The sequence below is a fragment of the Bombina bombina genome, chromosome 6 (genome assembly GCF_027579735.1).
Source record: "Bombina bombina isolate aBomBom1 chromosome 6, aBomBom1.pri, whole genome shotgun sequence".
In the NCBI taxonomy this organism is placed as follows: Eukaryota; Metazoa; Chordata; class Amphibia; order Anura; family Bombinatoridae; genus Bombina; species Bombina bombina.
This window is the reverse complement of record NC_069504.1, coordinates 528880863-528898334: the sequence shown is the minus strand read 5'-3', so window position 1 is coordinate 528898334 and position 17472 is coordinate 528880863.

Genomic DNA, 17472 nt, shown 5'->3' with positions numbered 1-17472 from the left:
CTCTCTCTCTCTCTCCTGCGCCTCTCTCTCTCTCTCCTGCACACCTCTTTCTCTCTCCTGCGCCTCTCTCTCTCTCTCCTGCGCCTCTCTCTCTCTCTCTCTCTCCTGCGCCTCTCTCTCTCTCTCTCCTGCGCCTCTCTCTCTCTCTCTCCTGCGCCTCTCTCTCTCTCTCTCCTGCGCCTCTCTCTCTCTCTCTCCTGCGCCTCTCTCTCTCTCTCTCCTGCGCCTCTCTCTCTCTCTCTCCTGCGCCTCTCTCTCTCTCTCTCCTGCGCCTCTCTCTCTCTCTCTCTCTCCTGCGCCTCTCTCTCTCTCTCTCTCCTGCGCCTCTCTCTCTCTCTCCTGCGCCCCTCTCTCTCTCTCTCTCTCTCTCCTGCACACCTCTTTCTCTCTCCTGCGCCTCTCTCTCTCTCTCCTGCGCCTCTCTCTCTCTCCTGCGCCTCTCTCTCTCCTGCACACCTCTCTCTCTCTCTCTCTCTCCTGCGCCTCTCTCTCTCTCTCTCTCCTGCGCCTCTCTCTCTCTCTCTCCTGCGCCTCTCTCTCTCTCTCTCTCTCTCTCCTGCGCCTCTCTCTCTCTCCTGCGCCTCTCTCTCTCTCTCTCTCTCTCTCCTGCGCCTCTCTCTCTCCTGCACACCTCTCTCTCTCTCTCTCTCTCCTGCGCCTCTCTCTCTCTCTCTCTCCTGCGCCTCTCTCTCTCTCTCTCCTGCGCCTCTCTCTCTCTCTCTCTCTCTCTCCTGCGCCTCTCTCTCTCTCCTGCGCCTCTCTCTCTCTCTCTCTCTCTCTCCTGCGCCTCTCTCTCTCTCTCTCCTGCGCCTCTCTCTCTCTCTCCTGCGCCTCTCTCTCTCTCTCTCTCCTGCGCCTCTCTCTCTCTCTCCTGCGCCCCTCTCTCTCTCTCTCTCTCCTGCGCCTCTCTCTCTCTCTCTCTCCTGCGCCTCTCTCTCTCTCTCTCTCCTGCGCCTCTCTCTCTCTCTCTCTCCTGCGCCTCTCTCTCTCTCTCTCTCCTGCGCCTCTCTCTCTCTCTCTCTCCTGCGCCTCTCTCTCTCTCTCTCTCTCCTGCGCCTCTCTCTCTCTCTCTCTCTCCTGCGCCTCTCTCTCTCTCCTGCGCCTCTCTCTCTCTCTCCTGCGCCTCTCTCTCTCTCCTGCGCCTCTCTCTCTCTCCTGCGCCTCTCTCTCTCTCCTGCGCCTCTCTCTCTCTCTCTCTCTCTCCTGCGCCTCTCTCTCTCTCTCTCCTGCGCCTCTCTCTCTCTCTCTCCTGCGCCTCTCTCTCTCTCTCTCTCCTGCGCCTCTCTCTCTCTCTCCTGCGCCCCTCTCTCTCTCTCTCTCTCCTGCGCCTCTCTCTCTCTCTCTCTCCTGCGCCTCTCTCTCTCTCTCTCTCCTGCGCCTCTCTCTCTCTCTCTCTCCTGCGCCTCTCTCTCTCTCTCTCTCCTGCGCCTCTCTCTCTCTCTCTCTCTCCTGCGCCTCTCTCTCTCTCTCTCCTGCGCCTCTCTCTCTCTCTCTCTCTCTCTCCTGCGCCTCTCTCTCTCTCTCTCTCTCTCTCTCCTGCGCCTCTCTCTCTCTCTCTCCTGCGCCTCTTTCTCTCTCTCTCTCTCTCTCCTGCGCCTCTCTCTCTCTCTCTCTCCTGCGCCTCTCTCTCTCTCTCTCCTGCGCCTCTTTCTCTCTCTCTCTCTCTCTCCTGCGCCTCTCTCTCTCTCTCTCTCCTGCGCCTCTCTCTCTCTCTCTCCTGCGCCTCTCTCTCTCTCTCTCCTGCGCCTCTCTCTCTCTCTCTCCTGCGCCTCTCTCTCTCTCTCTCTCCTGCGCCTCTCTCTCTCTCTCTCTCCTGCGCCTCTCTCTCTCTCTCTCTCCTGCGCCTCTCTCTCTCTCTCTCTCCTGCGCCTCTCTCTGTGTATCTCACTTTTTCTGTTTCTCTCTTGCTGTTTCCATCTCTCTCTTTTGCTGTCACGCTTTCTTAAACTGTAAATAAGTTGTGTTTGTGGGTGGTTGTAAGTATTGATGGTTGGTAGTAGAATATTATATTTGTGTTTAACATTTTTTTTTCTTCACAGATATAAAGAAGATGTACAAGTTTTTGTCTGTTCAGCAGAAAATGCACTTCTATAAGAATAAAATAAACACTGTGTTATGTGCGTGATATACATCAGCAAAGTACCAAGTATACACCTGCTGAAAAATCCTGATGAGATTTCTGTTCCTGTTCTACCTTGTTGAAGCTAATTGGAGTCTTATCTCAAGTGTCATTTGAGACTCCTACTGACCCCTGCTCCTAAGTCTTTAGAAATAAATGCTGGAGCACATATTTTATCCCTTTAAATATGCATTAAACACTAGTTTTGTGATATAAAATGTTTAATAATGTGCAATTAAACAACTTTACCATATACTGTCATTATTTATTAATATGGCAGCACCATTACTTTTATGGAGATTAAAACTTTACTCTTACATTAGTTGTTTTAAAGGGAAAGTCTACTCTTTAATTGTTATAGTTTATAAAGATAGATAATCCCTTTATTACCCATTCCCTAGTTTTGCATAACCAACACAGTTATATTAATACACTTTTTACCTCTGTGATTACCTTGTATCTAAGCCTCTGCAAACTGCCCCCCTTATTTCAGTTCTTTTGACAGACTAACATTTTAGCCAGTCTGTGTTGACTCATAAATAACTCCACAGGACTGAGCACAATGTTATTTCCATGGCATACCTGAACTAGCACTGTCTAGCTGTGGAAAAACACAAAATGCACTGAGATAAGGAGGCGTCAAGTAGACTGCCCCTTTTATTATTTTAGATTAATTTAAATATATTGCATTTTATGTTATTGTGAATTGCATTAAAGGGACATTTCAGACAAAATTGGAATCCGCATGGATGCATTTGTTTTGAATAGCAGCATTTCCGTAATAAAGATGTATTAGCAAAAATGCTTCTAATAAAAGTTATAGCTGTTTCAAAAGTGTATTTAAGTATGCTCTGTGCACCAGCATTTTATACACAACACTTGCTCAGAGAGCCTAAGGTGCTTGTACCATCTGGTAATGACCCAATATGTTAATTGCTGACATAATACAAGCCCTACTGATGCTCTGTACAGCTGCAGTATTTAAAATACTGTTGAACTGAGAATATTTATGCCTCACATGCACGTGCAGAGAAAAATGTTAACACTAAAACAGTGATAACTTTTACTAGAAGCATTTTTGCCAAAACATTTATATTGCAAATATGTTTTTATTCAAGGATGTAATTCATCTGAGTGCATTTAAATTTTGACTGGAATGTCCCTTTAATACGTGATATTTAGTTTTGTCCTGAACAATCACAATCCCCCTTAGATCCATAACACATTAAGGAGAATATCGACTATAAACAAAGATGTAGAAATTCTTATAAATGTTTATTCTGTACAAAATAAATATTTCTCTGTTCCTACAAAACTGTCATCGGCATCACTATAAACTCACTATACACAAGCACTACTATAGACGCACTATACACAAGCACTACTATAGACACACTATACACAAGCACTACTATAGACTCTATACACAAGCACTACTATAGACACACTATACACAAGCACTACTATAGACTCTATACACAAGCACTACTATAGACGCACTATACACAAGCACTACTATAGACACACTATACACAAGCACTACTATAGACTCTATACACAAGCACTACTATAGACACACTATACACAAGCACTACTATAGACTCTATACACAAGCACTACTATAGACGCACTATACACAAGCACTACTATAGACTCTATACACAAGCATACTATAGACTCTATACACAAGCATACTATAGACGCACTATACACAAGCACTACTATAGACTCACTATACACAAGCACTACTATAGACGCACTATACACAAGCACTACTATAGACCTATAGACTCACTATGCACAAGCATACTATAGACTCACTATACACTAGCATACTATATACTCTATACACAAGCATACTATAGACGCACTATGCACAAGCATACTATAGACGCACTATGCACAAGCATACTATAGACGCACTTTACACAAGCATACTATAGACGCACTTTACACAAGCATACTATAGACTCACTGTACACAAGCACTACTATAGACCTATAGACTCACTATACACTAGCATACTATAGACGCACTGTACACAAGCATACTATAGACGCACTGTACACAAGCACTACTATAGACTCACTGTACACAAGCACTACTATAGACTCACTGTACACAAGCACTACTATAGACTCACTATGCACAAGCATACTATAGACTCACTATACATTAGCATACTATATACTCTATACACAAGCATTACTATAGACTCACTGTACACAAGCATACTATAGACTCTATACACAAGCACTACTATAGACGCACTATGCACAAGCATACTATAGACTCACTGTACACAAGCACTACTATAGACTCACTGTACACAAGCACTACTATAGTCTCACTGTAAAGAAAATGACAGGGGTAATTGACTACGTCCGGAAAAGAAAACAAGCTCACTATAAAGGGACCTCCTAACAAAGGACCCAGCTAATTACGTGGGAAAAAGTGACAGAATAGGAGGGCCAAAGGCTAAAGTAATCTATCAGGGCTATAAAAGAAACCTGCAACAGATAATGTTGCAGTGGGCCACTTAAAGACAAAGCATACAAAAAATGGTGACCTATCTAACAAATAGATAGTGGCCTATCGAACAAATAAATATTGGTAGCAGATATAAAAACAGATATTTAATTGTAGCAGATATAAAAACAGATATTTAATTGTAGCAGATATAAAAACAGATATTTAATTGTAGCGGATATAAAAACAGAACTATTTATACAGTTTACTAAATCTGGCTAAGCATAAGCAGATACATTAGGACCTGTGATAAGTGTGTGCCACCTTAAGGTGCAAATTATGTGCCAGATATAGTGAGTTACAAATAAATAACAGACACTGGCATATATACAATGTACAATAATACAGTCAAGTGGGTACCCAAGTGAATAAACGCCCCTCTTGGGGCAAAAAATGATTAATTGAAAAATGCAAAAATAGTGTACAAAAAGCGTCTCTGAGTGTTTTTAATAATCCCAGTGACAGTCTGTTCTTAGAACATATAAGTGAAAGGATCCTGAATAGTGTCCTATAGAATTTCCTGAGATAATATCCTAAAAGGGTGTCCTTAATAGTGCTGCAACAGCCTTGGTGGTGCGGAACAGCTAGGTATAACAACCAGTGGTCACGGGTCCTGGATATGCTCAGCCTGTAACAGTAAAAACAAATGCAAAAACCATCTAACCAAGAGAGTAAAATAGGGAATTAACTCACCAGTGAAGAATACAAGCCTGTCTAGCAATGATTTATTTGTTAGATAGGTCACCATTTGTTGTATATTTTGTCTTTAAGTGGCCCACTGCAACATTATCTGTTGCAGGTTTCTTTTATAGCCCTGATAGATTACTTTAGCCTTTGGTGCTCCTATGCTATAGACTCACTGTACACAAGCATACTATAGACTCTATACACAAGCATACTATAGACTCACTGTACACAAGCATACTATAGACTCACTGTACACAAGCATACTATAGACTCACTGTACACAAGCATACTATAGACTCGCTGTACACAAGCATACTATAGACTCGCTGTACACAAGCATACTATAGACTCTATACACGAGCATACTATAAACTATACACAAGCATACTATAGACTCACTATACACAAGCAAACAAAGTTTATATGTAGAGAAATGTAAAATAAAGTTACAGTACTGTTTGGTTTGTGGCCTTTATTGGGAAAAGCTGCCTTACTGCTGCTATAGTCTGATGATTCAAATGTGACTGATATTAATGAGAGAGTAAACTGACAAGTCAGATAGAACATGCAGTTTTAAACATTTTCCTATTTACTTCTATTAACTAATTTGCTTCATTACTTGGTATCATTTGGTGAAAAGCATACCTAGGTAGTCACAGGAGCAGCGATTCACTTCTCTCAGCTAGCTGGTGATTGGTGGCTGCACTAATATGCCTCTTGTTATTGGCTCACCCAGTTCCCAGTAGAGCACTGCTGCTCCTTCAAGAAATTATACCAAGACAATTAAGCAAATATCACAGTAGATGTAAATTGGAAATTTCTTTAAAATTGTATTCTTTTATCCCTTTAGGTGCTAGGAACATAATCTCAATAAACATGTAGAAGGGATTTTAACTTGGCGAAGAGAACATTCTAAACACGAGTTATATGATATCCTGGTCTTATCAATACAAGTGTAGCATAAAAAAAATAGTGAAACCATGCAAGGCACAACTCCATTACCTGGTGGCATAAAATTAGACACATTACAGTGATGCATTTTGGTTTTAACAGACACTTTTTTACAATAGACTTGTATTAACAAAGTAATGATACTGTCATCACTATATCAACAGCATATGCACATATGCTGTTTATGCCATATACACAAAGATTTAAACATGGCACCTTTTTAAAGAAAGGGCCCTGTTGAATATTGACCCCATTTATTTCATACAAGATGCCACAGTCTCTCTGAGCAGGGTGGTGTCTGATTGCTGGTGCATGGGGTGCACACAGCATATGTCATTGAAACACTAATAGCTTCTAAATACATACAAAGAATTATGTGGTTTAGCTTAGAAATGATCGTTTAGACAAAGGGCCAGGTGTACTATTGGCCGTGTGGACAGGGTTCTAAACTTGAATCTGTATGTACCAAAATTTACTGAGTGTGTACTGCCACCCCCTTCCCGCATGGCAGGGAAGGGCCTGTCAATCACTCCAAGCAAGCGTGCTCAGGGTGATTTCTCTCTGCCAACTCAGAGGTGACGGAGATTGAAAAAAGCAGCGGTTATCACACTACTTAATAAATGGAGCCCTTAAAGGGACAGTCTAGTCAAAATTAAACTTTCATGATTCAGATAGGGCATGCAATTTTAAACAACTTTCCAATTTACTTCTATTATCTAATTTGCTCAATTCTTTAGATATCCTTTGTTGAAGAAATAGCAATGCACATGTGTGAGCCAATCACACAAGGCCTTTCTGTGCAGCAACCAATCAGCAGCTACTGAGCATATCTAGATATGCTTTTCAGCAAGTGATATCAAGAGAATGAAGCAAACTAGATAATAGAAGTAAATTAGAAAGTTGTTTAAAATTTGGTTTCATGTCCCTTTAAAGCCTGAAGAACTCCAGGGTTGTCTCATCCACTTGTCTTCTATTTAATGTGTAAATGTTAGCGGCTTCTATGATCATTACAGAGAATTCACCACTTATAATCCCTATGCGTCCTATTGATGAGGGGCAAAATAACCTGCAGTCCCTGCTGCAGCTCTCCCAGCCCTTATAAATGTACTGTTTTGCTGAGGACCACCTGACCATGCCCTGATTTGCTTACTATCTGCCCTGCTTCACGCTGTCCTTTCTGGAGGAATCTTTTAAGGTTTGAAGTTTAATAGGGCATATTAGTATAATAAAAAGTTATCATTCTGTACTAAAACGCCACTGAAATACCTATCTTATAACGCCTTTCAGTTACTATAAGAGATGGGACACTAAACAGCTGTATAAGCAAGCTGTATATGGGCAACATGTTTTGCAGTATGTGATTTAACTCTGTCCCTATCCCTATACAGGACATGACCACTATGGGGCCAAAATGTCCTTTAGTAGTATGTGATCTAGCTCTGTCACTTTGAACAGGCTAATTCCCATCCCTATACAGGACCTGACCACTAGGGGGCAAACATATATTTTAGCAGTATGTGATCTAGCTCTGTCACCTTGAACAGGCTAATTCCCATCCCTATACAGGACATGACCACTAGGGGGCAAACATATCCTTTAGCACAGAGCTTTCCAAACTTTTCATGTTGGTGACACACTTTTTAGACCTACATCATTTCGCGACACAGTAATTTAGTTGTACTAGCAAACAGGAGGTTAAACTAACTTGTTTTAAGAGATACGGACACATACATAAATGATATAATAACAAAATGTATTTATAAGTAACAGTATATAAGTATGTGCAAGAATTAAAAAAAAGTTTTTTTACCACCAATAGCTACTTACTATTTTACTGGGCTGTGTGAGGTTGATGGGATGAACACAGTTTCTGAATATTTAGAGGAATTTTAGCTAAAGACACTCGCATTTCATCATCAAGCATTTTTAAGCTTCCACTTCCTATCCATATATCAAGAGCAGAAGCAGCAATGCACTACTGGGAGCTAGTTGCAAAAAAACCCCTACTGACTTCAGCTCAGCGTTTAAACTGCCGCCCTCAGAGCTCAGTGAGTCTGATTGACTACTGCCCACGCTGCAAACACACTGCTATCCCACTCACTGACTACACATGCAGTCACGAGCCGATTAAGAAAACTACAAGTGCAGTCAGGAGCCAATGTGCCGCCAATGGGAATAGTTTCAGTTCCCACTGAGCTGCGCCAATAGGTTAAGATGATCTGTGTCCCCCTAGGTATCAATCACGTGTCAACCATGTGATATGCGTAGCAGGCAGGCGGAAAGTCAGAAACCAAAATTTTTTTTTACAAAAAATGTGTGCTGAAGCAGGGACACACCTACACACTGCTGCTGACACACTAGTGTGTCCCGACACACAGTTTGGAAAGCACTGCTTTAGCAGTATGGGATCTATCTTTGTCACTGTGAGCGGGCTAATTCCCATCCCTATACAGGACCTGACCACTAGGGGGCAAGATGTCCTTTAGCAGTATGTGATCTAGCTCTGTCAATTTGAACAGGCTAATTCCCATCCCTATACAGGACATTACCACTAGGGGCAAAAATATCCTTTAGCAGTATGGGATCTATCTTTGTCACTGTGAGCGGGCTAATTCCCATCCCTATACAGGACATGACCACTAGGGGCAAAAAACAGAATTTATGCTTACCTGATAAATTACTTTCTCCAACGGTGTGTCCGGTCCACGGCGTCATCCATAACTTGTGGGAATATTCTCTTCCCCAACAGGAAATGGCAAAGAGCACAGCAAAAGCTGTCCATATAGTCCCTCCTAGGCTCCGCCCACCCCAGTCATTCGACCGACGGACAGGAGAAAAAAACAGGAGAAACTATAGGGTACCGTGGTGACTGTAGTTAAAGAAAGAAAATCATCAAACCTGATTAAAAAACCAGGGCGGGCCGTGGACTGGACACACCGTTGGAGAAAGTAATTTATCAGGTAAGCATAAATTCTGTTTTCTCCAACATTGGTGTGTCCGGTCCACGGCGTCATCCATAACTTGTGGGAACCAATACCAAAGCTTTAGGACACGGATGAAGGGAGGGAGCCAATCAGGTTACCTAAACGGAAGGCACCACGGCTTGCAAAACCTTTCTCCCAAAAATAGCCTCCGAAGAAGCAAAAGTATCAAATTTGTAGAATTTGACAAAAGTGTGCAGGGAAGACCAAGTCGCTGCCTTACATATCTGATCAACAGAAGCCTCGTTCTTGAAGGCCCATGTGGAAGCCACAGCCCTAGTAGAGTGAGCTGTGATTCGTTCGGGAGGCTGCCGTCCGGCAGTCTCGTAAGCCAATCGGATGATGCTTTTAAGCCAAAAGGAAAGAGAGGTAGCAGTAGCTTTTTGACCTCTCCTCTTGCCAGAATAAACGACAAACAGAGAAGACGTTTGTCTGAAAACCTTAGTTGCTTCTAAATAGAACTTTAAAGCACGTACTACATCTAAATTATGTAACAAACGTTCCTTCTTTGAAACTGGATTCGGACACAAAGAAGGCACAACTATTTCCTGGTTAATATTTTTTTGGAAACAACCTTTGGAAGGAAACCAGGTTTAGTACGCAAAACAACCTTATCTGAATGGAACACCCGATAGGGCGGAATACACTGCAGAGCAGCTAACTCGGAAACTCTTCTAGCAGAAGAAATAGCAACCAAAAACAGAACTTTCCAAGATAACATCTTGATATCTATGGAATGTAGAGGTTCAAACGGAACCCCTTGAAGAACTGAAAGAACTAAATTCAGACTCCAGGGAGGAGTCAAAGGTCTGTAAACAGGCTTGATCCTGACCAAAGCCTGAACAAAAGCTTGAACATCTGGCACAGCTGCCAGTCGTTTGTGTAACAAGACAGATAAAGCAGAAATCTGTCCTTTTAGAAAACTCGCTGATAATCCCTTATCCAAACCTTCTTGGAGAAAGGAAAGGATCCTAAGAATTTTAATCTTACTCCATGAGAATCCCTTGGATTCACACCAACAGATATATTTTTTTTCATATTTTATGGTAAATTTTTCTAGTTACAGGTTTCCTGGCTTGAACCAGAGTATCTATCACAGAATCCGAAAACCCACGCTTAGATAAAATCAAGCGTTCAATTTCCAAGCCGTCAGCTGGAGAGAAACTAGATTTGGATGTTCGAATGGACCCTGTACTAGAAGATCCTGTCTCAAAGGTAGCTTCCATGGTGGAGCCGATGACATATTCACCAGGTCTGCATACCAAGTCCTGCGTGGCCACGTAGGATCTATCAAAATCACAGAGGCCCTCTCCTGTTTGATCCTGGCTACCAGCCTGGGAATGAGAGGAAACGGTGGAAACACATAAGCTAGGTTGAAGGTCCAAGGCGCTACTAATGCATCCACTAGAGTCGCCTTGGGATCCCTGGATCTGGACCCGTAGCAAGGAACCTTGAAGTTCTGACGAGACGCCATTAGATCCATGTCTGGAATGCCCCATAATTGGGTCAACTGGGCAAATATCTCCGGGTGGAGTTCCCACTCCCCCGGATGGAATGTCTGACGACTCAGATAATCCGCCTCCCAGTTTTCCACTCCTGGGATGTGGATTGCAGATAGGTGGCAGGAGTGATCCTCCGCCCATTTTATGATTTTGGTCACTTCTCTCATAGCCAGGGAACTCCTTGTTCCCCCCTGATGGTTGATGTAAGCAACAGTCGTCATGTTGTCTGATTGGAATCTTATGAATCTGGCCTTTGCTAGTTGAGGCCAAGCCCTGAGAGTATTGAATATCGCTCTCAGTTCTAGAATGTTTATCGGGAGAAGAGACTCTTCCCGAGACCATAGACCCTGAGCTTTCAGGGAGTCCCAGACCGCGCCCCAGCCCACTAGACTAGCGTCGGTCCTGACAATGACAAGTCTGTAAAGTCCCCATTCCACTGTTTCAGCATGCACAGTTGTAATGGTCTTAGATGAATTCGAGCAAAAGGAACTATGTCCATTGCTGCAACCATCAACCCTACTACTTCCATGCACTGAGCTATGGAAGGACGTGGAACAGAGTGAAGAACTTGACAAGCGTTTAGAAGTTTTGACTTTCTGACATCTGTCAGGAAAATCTTCATTTCTAAAGAATCTATTATTGTCCCCAAGAAAGGAACTCTTGTCGACGGAGACAGGGAACTTTTTTCTATGTTCACCTTCCACCCGTGAGATCTGAGAAAGGCCAGAACGATGTCTGTGTGAGCCTTTGCCTTTGACAGAGACGACGCTTGTATCAGAATGTCGTCCAAATAAGGTGCCACTGCAATGCCCCTTGGTCTTAGAACCGCTAGAAGGGACCCGAGTACCTTTGTGAAAATCCTTGGAGCAGTGGCTAGCTCGAATGGGAGAGCCACAAACTGGTAATGTTTGTTCAGAAAGGCGAACCTTAGGAACCGATGATGTTCTTTGTGGATAGGAATATGTAGCTACGCATCCTTTAGATCCACGGTAGTCATAAATTGACCCTCCTGGATTGTAGGTAAGATCGTTCGAATAGTTTCCATTTTGAACGATGGCACTCTTAGAAATTTGTTTAGAATCTTTAAATCCAGAATTGGTCTGAAGGTTCCCTCTTATTTGGGAACTACAAACAGATTTGAGTAAAACCCCAGTCCTTGTTCTGGAACTGGGTGTATCACTCCCATTTTTAACAGGTCTTCTACACAATGTAAGAATGCCTGTCTCTTTATTTGTTTTGAAGATAAGTCACATGTGGAACCTTCCCCTTGGGGGTAGTTCCTTGAATTCCAGAAGATAACCCTGAGAAACTATTTCTAGTGCCCAGGGATCCTGAACATCTCTTGCCCAAGCCTGAGCGAAGAGAGAGAGTCTGCCCCCTACTAGATCCGGTCTCGGATCGGGGGCTACTCCTTCATGCTGTTTTGGTATCAGCAACAGGCTTCTTGGCCTGCTTACCCTTGTTCCAGCCTTGCATCGGTTTCCAAGCTGGTTTGGTTTGTGAAGCATTGCCCTCTTGTCTAGAGGCTGCAGAGTTGGAGGCCAGTCCGTTCCTGAAATTGCGAAAGGAACGAAAATTAGACTTATTCTTGGCCTTGAAAGGCCTATCTTGTGGGAGCGCATGGCCCTTACCCCCAGTTATGTCTGAGATAATCTCTTTCAATTCTGGCCCAAAAAGGGTTTTGCCCTTGAAAGGGATATTAAGCAATTTTGTCTTGGAAGATACATCCGCTGACCAAGACTTAAGCCAGAGCGCTCTGCGCGCCACAATTGCAAACCCTGAATTTTTCGCCGCTAATCTAGCTAACTGCAAAGCGGCATCTAAAATAAAGGAATTAGCTAACTTAAGTGCGTGAATTCTGTCCATAACCTCCTCATACGGAGTCTCTCTACTGAGCGACTTTTCTAGTTCCTCGAACCAGAACCACGCTGCTGTAGTGACAGGAATAATGCACGTAATAGGTTGCAGGAGGTAACCTTGCTGTACAAAAATCTTTTTAAGCAAACCCTCCAATTTTTTATCCATAGGATCTTTGAAAGCACAATTATCCTCAATAGGAATAGTAGTGCGCTTGGCTAGTGTAGAAACTGCCCCCTCGACCTTAGGGACTGTCTGCCATAAGTCCTTTCTGGGGTCGACCATAGGAAATAATTTCTTAAATATAGGAGGGGGGACAAAGGGTATACCGGGCTTTTCCCACTCCTTATTCACTATGTCCGCCACCCGCTTGGGTATAGGAAAAGCGTCGGGGTGCACCGGAACCTCTAGGAACTTGTCCATCTTGCACAATTTTTCTGGAATGACCAGGTTGTCACAATCATCCAGAGTAGATAGCACCTCCTTAAGCAGTGCGCAGAGATGCTCTAATTTAAATTTAAATGTCACAACATCAGGTTCTGCCTGTTGAGAAATTCTACCTGAATCAGAAATTTCCCCATCTGACAAAACCTCCCTCATGGCCACTTCAGATTGGTGTGAGGGTATGACAGAGTAATTATCATCAGCGCCCTCCTGCTCTACAGTGTTTAAAACAGAGCAATCGCGCTTTCTCTGAAATGCAGGCATTTTGGATAAAATATTTGCTATGGAGTTATCCATTACTGCCGTCAATTGTTGCATAGTAACAAGCATTGGTGCGCTAGAAGTACTAGGGGTCGCCTGCGCGGGCATAACTGGTATAGACACAGAAGGAGATGATGTAGAACTATGTCTACTCCCTTCATCTGATGAATCATCTTGGGCAACATTACTATCTGTGGCAGTACTGTCCTTACTTTGTTTGGACGCTATGGCACAATTATCACACAATTTTGAAGGGGGAGACACATTGGCTTCCATACATACAGAACATAGTTTATCTGAAGGCACAGACATGTTAAACAGGCTTAAACTTGTCAATAAAGTACAAAAACCGTTTTAAAATAAAAACGTTACTGTCTCTTTAAATTTTAAACAGGGCACACTTTTTTACTGAATATGTGAAAAACTATGAAGGAATTGTTCAATCTTAACCAAATTTTCACCACAGTGTCTTAAAGCAGTCAAAGCATTGCACCCCAAATTTCAGACCTTTAACCCTTAAAATGACAAAACCGGAGCCGTTTATAGTTTTAACCCCTCTACAGTCCCAGCTACAGCCTTTGCTGCGACTTTACCAAACCCAGGGGGGTATACGATACCAAATGAAGCCTTCTAGGGACCTTTTCAACTACTTCCAGACCCATACACATGCAGCTGCATGTCCTGCTCTCAAAAGTAACTGCGCAGTAATGGCGCGAAAATGAGGCTCTGCCTACTACATAGAAGGCCCTTCCTGACTGGGAAGGTGTCTAAACCAGTGCCTGACGTAAAAAAACGTTCCCCAAAGTTTATAAAGTGTGAATTTCAACATCAAGCTGTATAAAATGCCCAAATAAAGCAATCGATCTAGCCCATAAAAGGGTCTACCAGTTTTATAGCCCATATTAAGCCCTTTATTCTGTTTGAGACTAAGAAAATGGCTTACCGGTCCCCATGAGGGGAAAAATGACAGCCTTCCAGCATTACACAGTCTTGCTAGAAATATGGCTAGTCATACCTTAAGCAGAGAAGTCTGCTAACTGTTTCCCCCAACTGAAGTTATCTCATCTCAACAGTCCTATGTGGAAACAGCAAACGATTTTAGTTACTGCTGCTAAAATCATATTCCTCTCACAAACAGAACTCTTCATCCTTTTCTGTTTCAGAGTAAATAGTACATACCAGCACTATTTTAAAATAACAAACTCTTGATAGTAGAATAAAAAACTACAACTAAACACCACATACTCTTCACCATCTCCGTGGAGATGTTGCCTGTGCAACGGCAAAGAGAATGACTGGGGTGGGCGGAGCCTAGGAGGGACTATATGGACAGCTTTTGCTGTGCTCTTTGCCATTTCCTGTTGGGGAAGAGAATATTCCCACAAGTTATGGATGACGCCGTGTACCGGACACACCAATGTTGGAGAAATATCCTTTAGCAGTATGGGATCTATCTTTGTCACTGTGAGCGGGCTAATTCCCATCCCTATACAGGACATGACCACTAGGGGGCAAAATGTCCTTTAGCAGTATGGGATTTAGCTTTTTCACACTGAGTGAGCTAAATCCCATTCTCAGAAAGGACAATGTCCTTTAGAGGGATATAATCTAGTCTCAACCCAGAGAAGACTGTCACTCCTAGGGAATCCCTTACTGTCATTGCTAGTGTAGTGAGTAACATTACCAGCACCCAAAGAATGAACAATAATTATCAACCAGGTTATTATACACAAGGTATTTAAGATATGCAGTGACAATATAAGCTAGTTAAATCTTTCCTGTTCTTATGCTTTCATTTTAAATGCAAGTTTAAAATAAATAGCTTAATATTTCTAGCTGAATTGCACTAATTATGTTATGACGCAGTGACGTGCAGTAATAGGAGGCAGGGGAGGCGGCGCCTACCCTGTCCAATCAGAGAAGAAAGATTTCAAATAATGTTTATTAAAAAAAAACATAAATATATTTTTTTGTCTTTTTTTTTTTGGGACACCCCCACCCCCAAGGGTACACCCCCCCCACCCCCGGCGATCACCCACATGATGTCATCATCTTTATTTTGATATTTGCTACTGCGCATGCGCTGCTGAATTAAATTCAGCATTCATGTTGCGCAATTAGGAGGCAGTGAGCCGATCCGCTGCTCTCCATAAATTGCGCAACATCATCTGAATATAATTCCACTTTAGCGCCACCCAGTGGTGTTTTGCCGGGCCCCCATACAAGCTCTAATGGAAGCGGTTCTCAAAACCGCCTCCATGATGGAGCTAGCTCACTCAGCCTATCAGGATCAGCGCTGCCGGGGAGGCAAGCCTACTGGGTGACGTCACGCTGACACAGACTTCAGGCGGCAAGAAGAACTGCTTCAGGCGGGGAGCTGCTGAGAGTAGTCAGTGTGCGGCGTGCCTGCCCTGCCCTGCCCTGTGCTGAATTCATTTCATACTATAGTGCAGTTAGTGGTCTACTGGTCTGTGCAGTGTGCGGTCAAGTGAAGTGCCTGTGGAGTCAGACTTGGTCGACCAGGGACTCAGGAGACAGTCGCTGGACTATTACATAGATTTGCATCTCCCTGCTCCCCCTCCTCCTCCCTCCCCAGTGCGGTGCCTAGTCTCATCATGCTAAGTAGTGCTTATTCTTAATGCATGATAACACTTCTGGGTGTCGGCAGCTGGCAGCCTGGGCTATTACATTTGCAGCTCCCTGCTCCCCCTCCTCCTCCCTCCCGAGTGCGGTGCTTAGTCTAAGTCTCATCATGCTATGTATGTAAGTAATGCTTAGTGCATGATAACACTTCTGGATGTCGGCAGCTGGCAGCCTGGGCTATTACATTTGCAGCTCCCTGCTCCCCCTCCTCCTCCCTCCCCAGTGCGGTGCCTAGTCTCATCATCATGCTATGTAAGTAGGGCTTAGTGCATGATAACACTTCTGGATGTCGGCAGCTGGGCTATTACAGTAGCAGCTCCCTGCTCCCCCTCCTCCCTCCCCAGTGCGGTACTTATTCTCACGCTTCAACAGCTTAGTCTACAACTAACAGTGAAGTGAACAAGGTAAGAGGGTCTGTTTATCTTCATTGCTCCCAGCCTCCAGTCCAGCCCACAGCTTACAGCAGGACAAAGGTATTTCTTTTAACCTCTTTGCTCCTGTAGGTTTGGGTTTTAACATTTGTTATGCAATATGCTGAGTACTTCTCTCTTCTACTTTCTAACTCTCCCCAGCCATTTATCTGCCTTAAAAAATGTTTATATATATATATATAAATATAAATAAAATAAATATATATATATATATATAAATAAAAATAAATATATATATATATATAAATATATATATAAATAAAAATATATATATATATTTATTTATATATATATATATATATATATATTTTTTATATATATATATATAAATAATAAAAAAAAAAAAAAAAAAAATATATATATATATATATATATATATATATATATATATATATATATATATACTGTATGCAACACATATACATGTTAAAAGAAAGATATACAAATAAAGACAGGTGATAGCTTTGAGGGTGGTGTACAGTATCTAATTAGCTTTGTAATGAGAATATATATAGACAAGACAAAGCTCTTATTTATTATTCACAAATTATACTATTTATGCTAAAATAATTTACTAGTTCTCATCTGACACTTTTGAATATGTGCTTGACAAATAAAACTCAGTGACAAAAATTTAATTTTATATATATATATATATATATATATATATATATATATATATATATATATATATATATATCATGTTTGTCTGTCTGTGTGTGTGTGTGTTTATGCATCTGTGCATTTGTGCATGTCTAACTATGTGTATGTGTTTGTGAGTAACTCTGTGTTCGTGTATATGTTTGTGTATGTTGTGCCTGTGTATGTGTGTAACTCTGTGTCTGTGTATATGTTTGTGTATGTGTCTAACTCTGTGTTTATGTATATGTTTGTGTATGTGTGTAACTCTGTGTCTGTGAGTGTGCCTGTGTATGTGTGTTACTGTGTCTGTGTGTGCCTATGTATGTGTGTAACTATGTGTCTGTGTTTTAATGTTTGTGTATGTGTGTGCCTGTGTCTGTCTATGTTTGTGTATGTGTGTGTCTGTGCATGTATGTAACTCTGTG